This window comes from Ambystoma mexicanum, chromosome 13 (assembly GCF_040938575.1).
Source record: "Ambystoma mexicanum isolate Mex_15411 chromosome 13, UKY_AmexF1_1, whole genome shotgun sequence".
In the NCBI taxonomy this organism is placed as follows: domain Eukaryota; kingdom Metazoa; phylum Chordata; class Amphibia; order Caudata; family Ambystomatidae; genus Ambystoma; species Ambystoma mexicanum.
In genome coordinates this window covers 650,826,537-650,841,349 of record NC_090938.1, presented here as the reverse complement: position 1 = coordinate 650,841,349, position 14,813 = coordinate 650,826,537, and the positions used below count along the sequence as shown (strand labels likewise).

Here is a 14,813-nt window from a genome sequence, read left to right as displayed (position 1 = left end):
ATCGACAGTTGGATCTTCTGCATCCATTTCTTTTCTGGAGTCAACAACTTTGGGCGCCCATCATGTAATTTTATTTCACTTTTCAAATTACGAGAATGTATTATGCTTGGAATTTCAAATAATATGAAATTGTTTGTGTATCCAGTCGGTTGTTTACACTATGTGTAATTTCTCTATATATGTACCATTGTGTGCATCCCATTGTCTCTGTTCCATTTCGCTGTTTTCATCCATACTAAAACAAATACTGTGTTACAGGGGGATGCTAGTACTTCGACTACAATTACATTGTCCTATGGAGCTGGTCCAGGGTTTGAGGTATGCATACTGACAGTTCCCTCGAATGAAAGAAAGTAAATCCTACATAGGATACTATTAGACAGTGACATTCTTATACACGTGCAGGGTTTCAAATTTATCATTTCAGTTCAACATTACAATTTCTCCCTAATGCAGAATACATTGCAAAATGTTTGAGGGCAACATTACAACAGTATGTTTTGCACGGTGATCTCTGATCGAGTACACTTGCCATCAATCAGGTAAAATTTGAAATGTACATTTTGACTAAATGACGCACACTGTTTACGAGGGTATGTATGTAAGGGGTGTGCGATAAAAGATTTTTTTTTTTTCAAATTGTTTTTATTGACAATACGCAAATGAGGTTGAGCGAGAATGCTGACCCAACCGGCAAAAACATCAAAGTGAACCAAGTTGTCAGTATTATTTTCACTTTTTTTTTTTTTTACATTAACTCCCTTCCCCCTTGCCCCCCTCCCACCCCACCCCCCAAACAAATAACATGCCAAGTCTTGGGGTGTTGTAAACTCTCCAACCTTAGGGGAGGACACTTGCTTATCACATGGTTGCAATAAATATTACTTGAGACAGCGGGGTTCGAAAAGAGGACCATCGATCAGGAGTCATTTTGGGTTCATGGGAGGTGTAGGAGGGTATGTCGTCACAACCTAGCTCAGTATTCATTTTACAGCCTCATGGAAACACAATCATCATGCAGAAGAACTGCAGTCCATTCCTGTACAAAATCAGTCATGGTATCATTTGCTATTGCAGTAATTTTTTCATATACAAAGATCATCCTAAGTTTGCAGAGCCATTCCTCTTTAGAGGGAGCCAGGGCGCTCTTCCACTTTTGGGCCAGCGCCAATCTCCCTGCTCGCAGCATGGCACCGATGACCTTGGGATACACATTAGCTTCAGTCTCTGGCATGGGAGTGCCCAACAGAACCTCCAGGGGATGAAGAGACGGGCTAAACCCCTCGATATCCTTAATCCAGCTGAGCAGCTCCGACCAATAAACCTGTATGGCCGGACAACCCCACCACATGTGAAACCAGGTTCCCCGTTGGTGGCAGCCCCTTGGGCAAAAGGGGGACACATCCCGAAACATCTTGGACAACAAGGCCGGGGGGCGATGCCACGAATGAAGGATCTTGAAACTATGTTCCATGGCAGCGGTGTACAGGGAACCCGAGAAAATACATTTAAATACGGCCCTCCAAGTGTGGTCATCCAGTGGCATGCCCAGCCTTTCTTCCCATATGCTTTTGAAGGGCTGTCTACCCTCTAGGTCAGCAGTTATCAAAACCCCATAAAATTTGGATATCGAGCCCTTCCGAGTTATACTTTTAGCCAATATGGTTTCAAATGGAGTGAGAGGGCGTCCAAGCTGGTCGGCCCACCTAGGGTGGGTCAAAATCCCTTTCAACCGCAGGTATTCAAAGACCGTGGGGGGGGGGGCTATCTGCCAAAGCCTCGATCAAGCTACCATACTCTATAAAGCCCTCTTCCCGCAAGAGTTGGGAGACCCTCTCCAACCCCATATCAGACCAGGCCTGAGTATCCTGGAAACCCCTAGAGCCCAGATCTATGGGGGTGCCCCAGAGCGAGGACAGTGGTGAGGGCCATGATGACAATAGTTTATTAGCTTTATTGGGTTTCCATAGTGCCCACAGGGCCGCTAGGGTGGGGTGTGTTCTGATTTGAGAGGGGAGAACCCTTGGAGAGGCCCATAAGAGGTCTCTAACTTTTTTCGGGTGGGTGTGAACGTCTTCAATATATGTCCAATAAGTGCCCATGTCGTCCCGCATATGCTCCAACATCACCCGGAGCTGGGCTGCTTTGTAATAAAGCCGGAAGTCGGGGAGGCCGAAACCTCCATGGGACTTCGGGAGGGTCAGGGTGGAGGTCTTGACCCTTGGCCTCTTACCGTTCCAAATGAACATGAGAACTCTAGATTGAAGCACCTCGAAAAAGGACTCGGGTATCACAATGGGAAGCGCTGCGAATAGATAGAGGAGGCGGGGCAAGATATTCATCTTCACTGTGACCATGCGCCCAAGCCAGGAAAGCGTGAGGGGTGCCCAACGCCTGAGGTCATTACTGACTTGAGCGAGGATCTCCGGGAAATTGCTCTGGTATAGTTGGGATAGATCCCTGGGGATGGTGGTGCCGAGGTACCTAGTGGATACCCGTTCAATTCTAACCCCAAGAATATCGGTGTTATTTCCAATGTCCTGATCCCCCAAGCCCATGGGCATGATACTTGATTTAGACGCATTTATCTTCAGTCCAGAAAAGGAGCCGAAGAGGTGTACAAGATCAAACAGCCGGGGTAAGGAATCTTGGATGTTGGTTAGGTAACTCAAAATGTCGTCTGCAAAGAGGGAAAGCTTAAACTCGCACTCGCCACACTGTGTGCCCGTAATTTCCGGGTCATTCCTAACCGCTATGGCTAGAGGCTCCATTGCCAAGGCATACAATAGGGGCGACAGGGGACATCCCTGCCGAGTGCCCCTAGAGAGGGAAAAGGGCTCTGAGGTGCCCCCATTGACCAGGACTCTCGCCGAAGGGCCATTGTAGAGTGCTGCGACCCACCCACAGAAATTGTCACCCAGCCCCATCTTTCGGAGGACCCTGCCCATGTACGGCCATTCGACACGGTCGAAGGCCTTTTCTGAGTCTAGTGAGAGGAGGTACCCTTCCACTCCCTGTCTAGATGCCTCATGCATGAGGTTGAGGGTTTTCCTTATATTTTCTGACCCCTGGCGGCCCGGGATGAAGCCCACTTGATCTCCATGCACTAGGGTGGGGAGCAGTTTGGCCAGCCTATTCGCTAGGAGCTTGGCTAATATTTTCACATCGGTATTAAGGAGGGATATGGGGCGATATGATTGGCAATATGAGGGATCCTTGCCCTCTTTAGGCAGGACAACAATCAAGGCTGACATCATCGTGGGAGGGAGGGAACCTTGGACAAGAGCCACATTGAACATCTTAGCCATGAATGGGGCTAGCGTGGACCTATACGTCTTGTAGAATTTGACTGTGAAACCATCGTCTCCCGGGGCTGTGCCGCTCTTCAAGGAGGATATAGTATCTATTACCTCTTCCGGGGAGATGGGACTCTCGAGAGAATCCGCTTTGTCCGGGAGAAGGCCCGGAACAGGGAGGGAGTCCAGGAAGCTGTCAACGTCGTTCCCATCCCCTGTATATTCCGAGCGATACAGCTTTTCATAATATAGCCTGAATTGTTCAGCTATCTTGGTATCTCTCGCGGTCGAGTCCCCTTCCGGGGTGTGAATTGAGTTCACCCTCCTGCTATTTCTCAGGTCTCGAAGTCTCCAAGCCAAAATTTTATCCACCTTTTCCCCCCTTTCCATGTACCTCTGCTTCAAAAAAGCAAGCTTCCTTTCCGTCTGACCCACCTGGAGGTCTGCCAGCCTGGTTCGCAACCCCTGTACTTCCTCCCATTGTCCGGGGAACATCTGTGACTTTAACTTCCCCCCCCGCTGGAGGGCTGCTATTTTGTCCTTTAACACTTTCTCCTCATGTTCCCTCTCCTTCTTTCTCCTGGAACCAATACCAATGAGGGTGCCTCTAATAGTTGCCTTAAATGCCTCCCACACTCCCATAGTTCCAACCTCGCCATTGTCATTGAGAGTGAAGTATTCCTCAATGGCTGCTAGGAGGGATTGGCGAATCTCCCTGTCCTGCAGAAGCAGGTCATTACACCTCCATCGGGATCCGGCTGCCGGGACAGGAGGAAGGCCAATCTTAATCTTTACCATATCGTGGTCCGACCAAGGGAAAATCTCCACTCCTGAACTAGTGCCCTCTCCCAGCAGCAAGGCGTCAACCAGGATGTAATCAATACGGGAGAAGGCAGAGTGTGTATTTGAATAATAGGTGTAATCTGGGTTCCGGCCCTTCACGGGGATGCACGTGTCAGCCAAACCTAATTCCCCATTCACTTCCTGGAAGGCCAGCGCCAGCTTCTTGTGGTGACGGACATTGGGGCAAGGCTTATCAGATTTCCTATCTCTCTCGGGGCAAAGCACCATGTTAAAATCTCCCCCAACCAGAAGGGTACCTTCAGAAAATGACATTATTATCCCTCTCATCCCTTCCCAGAAGGTATCCTGCGCTTTATTCGGAGCATATATACAAACCAGTGTGAACAAACGACCCCTCACCTCCCCCTTCACCATGAGATACCGGCCTTCTGGGTCTGCTTTTAAGGCTTTAAACGCAAAATGGGCCCCAGGAGAAATCAACAAAGCTACTCCCCGCTTCTTAGACTGAACAGAGGCCGAGTACATCTGAGCTATGGGTCTGGCCCTGAGCTTAGGCTCTTTTCCCCGAACCGAGTGAGTCTCCTGCACAAAAAGAAAGTGAAGTCGCAGCCTCGCAAATTCCCTCATAATTAGGGACCTCTTCGTAGGCGAGTTAAGCCCGCGAGCATTCAATGACCCCACTGTCAGGAATTGGAGCGAATCATCCATTAAAGTACAGATAAAAGCTCATAGCTCCATTCTTAGAAAAGCAAGCGTTTTTACTCCCACAATACTTCCACAACCCACTGACGATATGAGTCAGCCCCAGGGGTGCGAGAATACCCGAAAAACTTGGCACATTGTAACTGTAACCCCAACAACATAACTCCCCCTTTTCCCCCCCACCCCCCTCCCCCCTAATCGCCTGGTCGTTCCATGGCTTCATCCGATCGCCAGTCCAGGCCACCATTGTTCCCCCCCCACAGGCTCAATAACTCGTCATAATCAACACTCCGAGCCCCCCCCCACCCCCATGTTCAGTGTAAAGTACAAACAGCTACATCACCCTCCATTCGCATAGGCAGATGCCGGCTTAGTCGTCAGGCACCAAATGTTCGCTTCAACTATTTGGAGGGCCCGGCGAAGCTGGGGTCATTCTCCTAAATTTCCTCTGACCTCGCACCCTGCGCCTCTCCTTGGGAGCTTTGTTCCCTTTAGGGCCTGTCAGTGTTCGCTCGCGTTCCTGCTCCCCCAGTTCCATGTTTGAATTGTCCAAAAGTTCACCTGACACTCTCTGGATATCATCTTCAGTAATCAGGGCATACTTGTAGCCCTCGAATTCAAAGGAGAGGGAGAAAGGATATCCCCACCTGTAGCGGACCCCCTTGGATTGGAGCATCTTTGTCAGCGGGGAGCAGAGGCGGCGTCTTGCAAGGGTGAAGGCCGACAGGTCTTGATACACCGAAATCCGGGCCCCCTCCCACTCCACAGGGCCCTTCTTACGAGCCAGTTCCAAGATCCTGCTCTTTTCCGAGAAGTAATGAAAGCGAACTAAGACGGATCTGGGGCCTCTGGAGGGTGCACCTGCTCTGTGGGCCCTGTTAATGGTGGGTTCGCTGGTATTAGCTCCATCGAAGAGTACCCCTATTACTGCATTGACCGCCTTGATGACGTCTGCTTGAGTTTCCCCCTCGTGTTCCGGGAAGCCTAGGAAACGTAGGTTACAGCGGCGTTCCCTATTTTCCAAATCGTCCATTTTTAAAGAGCATCTCTCTTCTCTTCTCTCGAGCTCCGACAGGCGCATATCGAATTGTGTTTCAAAGATGTCATTCGAGGCTGTGGTGTTCTCTAGTGCCTGGACTCTGTCATCAATATTGTCCACCTTTTTGTCTAAGGTGTCCAGTCTCAGAGCAATATCCGCCCTAAAGCCTCTAATTTCTTCCAGTAGGGCTGCCATGCCTCTGGTGACCGTGCTAGCATCGGCCGGCTCCTGTTGCGTCTGGGTCGCCATTCCAGGTGGCCTCGGGGGATCAGGGGACGACCGGTGAAACTTCTGTAGGGATTCTCTCCAGTTCATCGACTCTCCCCAAGCATCCCTGCTCTGCGGGGGGTTCCCCCAGAAATTCAGGATCAACGTGACCCGCTGGCCCACCCAGAGACGGCGCCGCCGGGGGGCTGGGAGCGAAGACCCAGCACCTGGGGTCCTAGTCCCGGGCCAGTTCCCTCCCGTAGGTTTTGTTTTGTCCTCCACAGGGTTCTCTCCTCGCCTCTCTCCTCCCCAGATTGCGCGACTGTGCTCCCGTTTGAGCTGTGAGGGCCTTCAACGCACCAGTGGCCGGACCCGGGGTGTGGCCTGCCGGGGCCCAGCTCTCCCAATAGGGCCCCGTGCGGTAAGTCAGTCCGCCTAGGAAATGCGGTGCTCGGGGGACACCCCGACTCCCGTGACCCCTCCGAGGCTTGTATGTGTGTCGCTGAGTCTCCCCAGCCTCGCTCCTGTCTCTTCCTGCGGTGCCGTCGGTCCCCAGGGGGGCTGCCCAGACTGGGCCAGCACTGCCTCACCTCCTGGGTGCGAGGTCGCCACTCGTGGAAAACCGTGGAAGGCCGTGGGTTGCCAGCATGGGCCAGTGCGAGCCCCCACCCGAGACTCCAGTACGCCCTACACGGGCTCCTCCAGTTCCACCCACTCACTTGGGGGCCGCTGTGCTCCGCTCCTCACCTGGTCTCATAGGCCTCGTCCAGGCCCACAACTCCGCCGTACTTTCGCGGGGCCGCTTCACGTTCCCGGATCCGCCGCGGGTGCCCCCAGGTATACCCGACCCCCGCGGGACTGCTCACGGCAGGGGGGGGGCCGCCAGCCCGGGTCGCTAACCTCTTCGCAGGCCTCGCTCAGGCCCGGGAGCAGAGTAGATCTCTGCGGAGCCGCAGGGGGGAGGGGCTTCCGTCCTTCAAAACTCTGAGGCTTCGTTCTCCGGCACGGTTCCACCTCGGGGTCCCAAATTCGGGCCGGGGGCGCCCGTGGCACTCGTGCGGATGGGGGTGGTGTCGGCTCCTCGCTCTGGGGGTTTCGGGGGGGGCTCGGGACCCTCAATCAGCGCCCTGGCGGGGAGACGAGCCGAGATGCGTCAGACCATCTCTGCGCCCCCTGGTGGATCCGCGATAAAAGATTTTAATTTCAAAAACATTTGAATTTTTTTTTTTTAAATTAATATTCTATTCAAGGAATGTATACAAAGTTGGGAATTAGAAGAGGAGGCACGTGGATAAGAGGTGGTGGACCAGCTTGCTGGTGCGGTTGTTACAGAGAAGACCACGGTTTCACAGAAAAATCAAGAAAACAAGGGTAAATAAAATGTTTTCTGAAAATGTTTTGGGCTGGTGTTTTCTTCATAACATGTTTTTTTATTTAAAGTGCTATCTACTGTATGTGCGATTTACATTGAACATGTTTTTACAACCCATCTCCTACAGGACAAATGGAAATCTATTTAACTTGAATTTCAAAGCTATTAAAAGTATTACGAAGTATTAAGCGTCCAAATTGTCTTTTCAATTGTATCCTGTTTGTCAATTTCTTTTTGCAAGAAGTGCCTGTTGGAGGATGCCATACAGTGTAACTCTGTGTTTTCCCCCTTCTCGCTTCAGGCCAGCTCTTGTGGGTCCTTCATTGATCAGGGCACGGGAGGGTCTGGTGGATATCAGCCTGAAAGCAACTGCGGGGACAACAGCTGCCTTAGCATGCACGTGTCCAAATAGACAGAATAAATACACGTCCCACTAAGGAATGAGACCTAAGCTAAATAACAAACTTGCCATGCAAGAACTAATGACTAAGCAAAACACTGCATGAAAAGGGGCTGTTGGTGCATTCTGACCTATATTTTTTATGGAGCATTTGTTAGGGGGTTGTTGCTTTTGGAAGCCTTATCAGAAGGGCTGATCTTTGATTTGCGGCCTTTGGAGTCTTACGATTTCAAACACAGTGGGGATAGGTGTTAGTGTTACCAAAATATATGACCACTCTAGATTAGGTATATGGTAGGTGAATTGGAGGTGGTGCGGAGGCAGGGTCTGGTGACCCGATGCGTTCAAAGGGAATAGGGGTCATGGGTTCAGGGGACCATGGCTTGGCAGGGAGAGGTTGAAGATGGCATGAGTCAGTCAGCAGAGATGGATGGGGCAACTAAGGTTGTAGCAGGCCTTGGTCTCACATTCTTGGATGAGCAAATTTTGTCAGGGCTCGATACTCGCTACTTGCAAAATTGAACTGCATTTCCGTGAGAACATGAGACGCGCTGAGCTGACAGGCGGTGGGGGCGGGCTGTGCGCGGCGCTGGGAGAGAACATTTTGCCACTGGGGCAGAGGGCCTCGAGAAAGATGACGTTTGGAAGGACACAAAATGGAGTTCAAAGTATACACATTAGCACAGCGTTAATACACTTATATGAAACATGGGTGATGCAAATAGGTACAGGAGGGATGGAGATGTCTCCCACCTTAGCTTATACGTCATTTGCCTGGTACGAGAATGGTGGAGGGGGGGCGGGATATACCGCCTCGCCTCCAACATTTGTTAGTGCACGGGAAGTTAGTGGAGATGGAAGGGCACTTGGATTTATGACTGGTCAGTGTCTCACATTATCTGCAGAGCACATTTCTCAGCGAAAACAGGGCACACACAGATGTTACAATGGGGAGGACACCAACTGGAACTGTTGTCATAAAATAACTAAGTCACCATCAATATAGAAGAGTAAAAAAGTATTCACGATAGCACGGCACTGGTGGATGCCAGCAAACAATTGGCTTGTTTTCCGAACATTTTTCAAATGCCATGTTGGTCAGCCGGGCTAAACGCTCCCATGGGAGTGAAGGTCACTGCTTTCGATGTTGCTTGTGGGTTGTTCACACCGATGCATCCTGTACAGTATGTTTTTGATTTGTAGCTTTCCTTCACCAAAGGGGAACTTAGCCTACGCGCTCCTAAGAAGGATCAATTGTTGTTTGTCCTTGGAAGAAAGGAAGGAAGGATTTGCTGTGGGTTGAATGACGGGAGGTGCGTAATACCCGCGAAAATGATATGGTTCACCATTTCAAAACTGGACAAAGGAACATGTAATTTCATTTTATGAAAACCGTCGATCCGAGTGGCCACTCTGCGTTACGCCAAGAGAATGGAAATACCAAATATAATGTACGTTTTACTGTAGATGAGTTTATAGACGAACGAGTCAAGGTTTCATTTTCTGACCAGTATTGCTGGCTTACATTGTAACGGGTTGTTGATAGGGGCATATTGTGATGACACGCAAACACAACCTGTATGTATTTGTCTTTGTCCTAGGCACATGGGCAGTCCAGCACCGAAATGCATGGAGTCAACGTCTGGGTTCCCCCAGGTTCCACCAACGCCAAGTTTGTTGCTAATATTCCGTTATAATGCAGTCTATGTGTTGTTCGAATTCTTCCGTCAGCTTCCGCATCCGTATCCCATTGCGAGCTCAACATACTCCACAGCACTAATCTCTCAAGCACATCGTAGAGTGGCGGCTGGTGACTTTGAAAGGCGGTGGGGCATAAATTTCTCCTGGCGAATTAGTGAGCAAGCGAGCCCAACCCACATGTAGAGTGGTGCGGGAGGGTCACCCCCTGTGAAAATATTTGAAAAATGACTTCCAAAATGTACAATTTACTGTTCAAACCCACACAACGAGAACATAAAAAGCATTAGGTTTTACATACTAATGGTGGTACATTATTCTTACGTGTGCAAGTGTGATGGTATATTTTACAGCAGCTCGTATTGAGAATAGCTGGTTCTATGGTGTAGGCATATCCAGTAATGATACAAAATTATATTTTCCTAACTCTGATAGTGGCCTTCAAGTGCAGCAAAAGAAATTCTTAAGAAGTTAATGCACTGCGCATAAATAGAAAACTCATGTGCCTACAGCACTCATCCCAAACAAAGCCTGCAATCCACAGCCTCAAATACAAATACGGTATTTGTATTTGAGGCTGTGGATTGCTAGGTATTTGAAATACCTAAACATCCGGCTTAGAGAGAAGATTGCATTTCAGTAGGGCCAACTCAGCCCTCCAATCGCCCAATGGCATTTTAAAATTGCTTAGAAGGGTGAAGAACCTGGCATGGAGCGCAGCGCTATATAACAATGTGACGTTACATATTAAGTTGTCAGCTGAGCTGAAGCTCTGAAGAAAACCTAGTGAAAGTGAAAAACCAGGACAGGTGGGTGCACTGCGAAGTCCAGGTGGGTTTATTATTCCACGGTGTTCAAATTTCAATAACGGGGCGCCTTAAGGTGGTTTACAGCTCTCCAAGACACTACACGCATACAAGAAACAAGAGCTGGTTGAAGAACAGCAAGGATCAGTGTCCAGGTATGTGAGACATAAGAGCCGATATGAGCACCCAGGTACTTGAACTGTTTTCTCTTTGAATACCCAATTATTGTCTCGAGCAGCGTCAATTGTTCGAGTGATGTCTTCTTGAACAAATCACCCCATAACCTCAAACACTTTCGATTTGATTCTGCCATCTTTTGACAGTTCAAAGGGATCAAAGGCGGCCTTACAAGGACTGCGAATGATTTGTGTTCTTGCTTTCATGGTAATTCCCTGAAAATCAGCCTTTTCATCCATTTACCGGATTATAGCTCTTAGAAAGACTGAGGATTGCTGGAGATCAAATGGGCCAGTTTTTATCATCACACACTGTCCAGAGCCAATACTCCAAGCATGCCATACAACATTCCAAATCCCACGGGATCCACCATGTTGCCAACATTTAGGACGAGTTTTTCTTTTATATATAAGGGATGGGCCAGTCACATCTATTCCAACTGCTAAAACACTCGCAAATGCCCCATTCTACCGCCACGCCTTCCCCTAGCTGGCTTCCTCAGAGAGGGCATATTAAATATAATGCTATGAATACACATCATTTTCGAGGGAATTATAATGTGTGCCTGTATGATTAATATGCGACTACAAACTAGTACTCACTGCATAAAATAGATGATAAAGCACATCACAAAATTAATTCATAAAACCATTGCAGATTTTAAGGTTTGTATTTTAAATGCGTACATGCATCAAGGGGCCGCATGTTAATCACTAGTGGCTATTGCATTTCACTGGAAATTGGCCTTTTTTATTGCTAAAATGGCAATTTGAATTGACCTTTTGGGCTACATGCGACTGAGGAATAAATTGGCATGTATTACAGGAAAATACACATCAAAGAAATCACCTAACATTTATTTTTTAAGACCATGGTATGTATTAGGTGTCAAGGCGGGTCTCTGGGTTAAGGCGAGAATGATGCGTCTCTGTGCCTCGGTCTAGTTGCGCACAATGGCACACTGTTGTGGTCAAAAGGATAACACACCATCCGCAAACCTATCCGTCATGTTCCCCCGCTACCCACAAACCTAACCCACCACCGTTTGCACGACCTCCAGCCTGATCTGAAAGAGGGGGATTCCGACCCCCTCTCATTCAGATCAGGCTGGAGGTCGTGCAAACGGCAGGGGTGCGCCTTAACGCAGGAGCAGCAATATATCAGCCTACTTACAAGACAACACTTTGGGCATGGGAGTAAAGGTGCCAGACCGTCGATGGCGTCGACATGGGGAACTAGACCCTGCATACCCCAGGGCACGCCTCCAGGACCAGGATGGTCTGAGTGGGAGCTCTGTCCTGGGGAATGGCGGACTGTGGGCACAAACATTTAGAACTTTAACTAGGCCCAGCCACTGCATTCCCCAGGGCAGGGCTCCAGAGGAAGTCTAGGACGGTCCTGGGCTGGGAGCGCTGTCCGGGGGAATGAAGGCCGGGTGGGCATCAGGTTAAGTTAGCTCACACTTACCAGAGGCGGAGGTAGGCCGTCTGACGTGGACCCTGCTCTGCTTTTCTCTTCTCTAGTCTGGGCGGGCAGCTTGATGGTGTCACCACACGCTTGCGCCCAGCCACACAGTCATGAATGTCATTGGCTAACAAGCAGCCAGTGGCATTCCAGTATAACCTGTTGCTGTGCCGACAGGTGCGCTGTTTGCGCACAGAATGATACTGGCGGGGCCACCCCGCCAGCATCTACATTCCCATGGTGTTACGTAGAGTGCGTGGAGCTCATAGCTCCACGCACTCTACAGTGGAAAAAACACGTAAAAGGAGACACGCCCCTCTGTAGCAGGCCCAGCCAGCCATATAGACGGCAGAGAGCCTGGGAGCAGCAGATTGTTTATTTATTTATTGCCTTGATTTCACAGCACGCAGCGCTGCTGAAAAAGGATGCACAGCAGAACTAGAGAACAGAACGTGAACATCTGTTCCCTGCACACGCCGTGCTTCCCTGGGGGTGGGGGGGCGCCACCCACCCTATGTAAGCGGCCGCCACTGACATCATAGACTCCAACTTTCCATGGATTTTTCTCTGTGTTTCCATTGTTTCTGGTTTGTGTTCATTATTAGGTTTCACCCAGTGCAGAATTAAAGGGTAAATAAATTAGAATAAAGAACGGCTACTGAGATATATTTCTGTTATGTTTTCTACACAGATACATCCTTCCTTTCTGCGAATGTCATCGTTTCCAGATACCCAGTGGTGGGTTCTTCAGCAGGCAGTGGCAGATGCACCTAAATGACTGGTTTACAATTACGCTAATGTGGGACAATCGCCCCGGACTGATATGCCCTTTCACAGTACCAGCGACAAGGAGCAACCTAACATCGCTTACAGTGGTCTAGCTAGAAGATGATGCCGAAGCTTGCGATTCAAGGTGCGTCCAATGCGCTTCTTCAACCGAAAGGAAAACTGTGCGCCTCATGATAAAGATTTGATGTTCAAAAACAACTCAATTAAAAATGTGGTTGTATATAGAAATCGGCAGATGTTCTCGGAGCGTTTATTGTGAAATAAAAGCACATTATAAATTGCAGAGTATTGGTGTTTCGTTTAAAACTAGTGTTTTCTATACAGATTTGGGACATGCTGTGCTGTGAGAGGATGTGTGTGTTGATATTCCGGGTTCTGTGTCAACTAACGTTAAGACGTAGGTGATGACTGGGCGCGTTTTGCTACGCTGCACACTAACGTTATGAAAATAGGTGGAGAATATTGCTAGGAATAGTGATGTCAGCTTCAGGGTCAGGGGATACGATTTAGTGCCGCGAGGGCAGCTCAACTTAGGGCGACGCGGCAATGGAGAAGATTAGCACAAGATGGCCTCGCCCGCTGCCTGATTTCGCATGTGTAAAAGTGAGGAAAACTAAGGTACGGTGCATAGGAAATGTTTCTTGGATAAATCGCAGTTTGCTTAAAACCACATGCCCGAGCGCTCAGGACAATAATATTTTTGAGCGCACTTTTCCTTTAATATCTGAGTGGGAGGTGTGTCAGTATTATGCACCACTGTTTGGGCAAGGTGCCAGGCATGGTTATCGGTCATTCTTAGTGCAGGTTGTGTGTTTGGATTCTATGCTGCTGTGGGCAACCTGGGAGGGGGAGGGGCAACCAGAATTTAGCAGCCGATGCCTCGACTATCTACCTCTCTCTGGGCAGAGGGTGCACCCATATATTGGGTCTCGCTTGAAACAGTGGGCATTGCGCATTTTGTGTGGCATGAAGGTTTGCCAATGTTCTGATTCTGCTTCAGAAATGGTTGCGTCAATATTCTGGCGTCTACCTTTCACTAAGAAAGGGGTGTGTCAAAAGTGAGTCTCAGTGGGAAGAGCGTGTTAGTATTTTAGGTGCGCTGGTTAGGCTATCTGTATTCTAAGGTCTCACTGGCACAAAAGCATGTCCGTTTTCTAGCTCTCACTCGGCTAGGATCATGATTCTGGTCTCCTCCACGTATTCTCTCTCTCAGCGCAGCAGGGGGTGTGTCAGTATTCTCAGTCTCCCTGGTCAGGGGACCAGCATCGGCACTCTGCGTCGCTATGCGCAGAGCATCCCGCTGTGAAATATGGGGGAACAGTTGCCTAGGTGAGTGGCAGTTGCTTCCAACCCTCCGTTTGTTGCAGGGGTGTCTTCTAGCTCTCCAGACCTTGCAGATGCAGCGATTTATTTTGTGATGCAGGGCGTGCTCTCTTTAACGGGTATAGGACTGTCGTAACGGAATGCCATTCTGAAGTACTGCATTGTCACCAATTCTGTGTACATGCCGTTTATTTTGAAAGAGGTGTGGGGGGCGGGGGGTTCATTTTTTTGGCCAGAGTGTCCACTCAACATATTTTCGGGTGCCCTCCCTCTTAACAGGGTGTCTCCCTATAGCGTTCATGGGGGTCTGCCAACAACTCTTAACTAATGCATTATTTTCGGAGACCCGTTTAACCTCCCTTCATTTATGGTGGGATTTCATTCTCTTGTACCCTCTCACCCGCAGCCTCGCCCTCCTGGAGAGTAATTTTCGGCGTCGGTGCTGGGCCCGGAACGGGCGTCGGGGACTGGTGCTGGTACGGGTGAGCTGGGGGAAGGAGCCGGTTCTGCTAGATTCACGTTCCCGCTTCTTAGAACAATAGAGCCCGAGAAGAACCGTCTACATCCAGCCACCACCGAGCTACCGGCAGTGCGCATGCGCACCGTGGGAACTCCATGGGAAAGCAAGTCCTTTAAGACTGCTTTTCCCATATCTCCCTGCGTCAATAGAGTCCACAACAAGGCAAAGAGCGGCCTTACGTTACCATGGGAAACGAAGGCCTTGGGAAACCACGCC

At 49.4% G+C, this 14,813-nt stretch overlaps 1 protein-coding gene across 6 annotated transcripts in view; it reads right to left on the bottom strand.

Annotated features, from left to right (window-relative positions):
- Nucleotides 1-14,813, bottom strand: part of CBX1 (chromobox 1) — a 175,259-nt gene that overhangs the window by 160,142 nt on the left and 304 nt on the right. The window contains exon 1 of one of the 6 annotated variants that reach the window (XM_069634624.1): nucleotides 14,478-14,706. The exons of 2 other annotated variants lie outside the window; for them this stretch is intronic. The gene's annotated coding sequence lies outside the window, so the exon portion shown is untranslated. Of the gene's footprint in view, nucleotides 1-14,469; nucleotides 14,707-14,813 lie in introns of those variants that run through there. 3 more of the 6 variants (XM_069634623.1, XM_069634626.1, XM_069634621.1) reach the window with 3 other exon arrangements.